The sequence below is a fragment of the Montipora capricornis genome, chromosome 3 (assembly GCF_036669925.1).
Source record: "Montipora capricornis isolate CH-2021 chromosome 3, ASM3666992v2, whole genome shotgun sequence".
Lineage (NCBI taxonomy): Eukaryota > Metazoa > Cnidaria > Anthozoa > Scleractinia > Acroporidae > Montipora > Montipora capricornis.
This window is the reverse complement of record NC_090885.1, coordinates 60287480-60288644: the sequence shown is the minus strand read 5'-3', so window position 1 is coordinate 60288644 and position 1165 is coordinate 60287480.

Here is a 1165-nt window from a genome sequence, read left to right as displayed (position 1 = left end):
CTAAATACCGCATTTGCAGACATTGATGCAAAAGAATTGCAACGTTCTCTTAAATGAGCCCAAATTGGTTCTCGAATTAACGGCATATCTGTAAGATCATAGTTTTCTAATTGAAAACAAGCCTCTGATAATTTTTGAAAAAACTCATTACGCTCAATACAGTTTAAAGAGTCTTTAAAAACGGCAAATGTAACTTCAAGAAAACAGTCTACTGCGCATGAGAACTTTCCTGCATGAGTAAAACAATGGTTCATGAAATGTCTTCGATCTTTCGTTGTCTGTTTTGACTGTTCACTGATAGCTCTGGTCTTATCTTTCGTTACGTTACTGAACATGTTGCCATTTATAATGTGCGCTTCTTTGTTAGTAATGACGTAAGGATTAAAGCTTCCATGTGAGGCATGAGGTATTCTTCTCAACAAATACTTTCCCCTGTATCTCTCAATATGAATACGAAAACATTGGAAATCGTACGCGCATCGATTAGAAATTTTAACAGTAGCGAAATCAATACTCTGGTTTTGTATAAATGTCAAAATGGATATCACATACGGTAAAAGCAACATGGTGAGGATGGACAAAACAGTAGAATATTGTGCGATTCAACAGTGATAGCTTCAACAGTGTGTACTTAAACGTTTTAACTCCTGAGTACTTTGACTCAACTTTTCGATATCTGTACTCTCAGTTGCAGTGTGTTAAAATTGCTTAAATATTTATTTGAATAGTTTTTCACAACAAGTGTACTCGTTCAACAAGTCTACAAGTGGCTACTCACAGCTTTAATTATAAATGAACTCGTTGGTTCGACTAGATATGGTGAACCTGTTGGTTCGACGACTGTGGACTCGCTTCGATTGTAAATGAACTCGTTGGTTCGGTGACAAATTGTTAACCACAGTTTCAAAAATCACACTCTGTGCAGCTATTCACGTTTAACCACACAATTTCGCAACGAATCAAAATAACAAACCAATTATCCAATGTAAATGTCAAGCACTTACCTCTACTTTATCTCTCTACGCAGTTACCTGGCTTTATTTGCTGACGAAGTAGCTTTTTCCTGCTTGAGTGGTGCAATCCAACCTGACTTGCACGTGATTCGTAGTTGCAGCTATAAGAATCACTCAATTTTTCGGGACGGGCGCGGGATACGAGAAAGTTT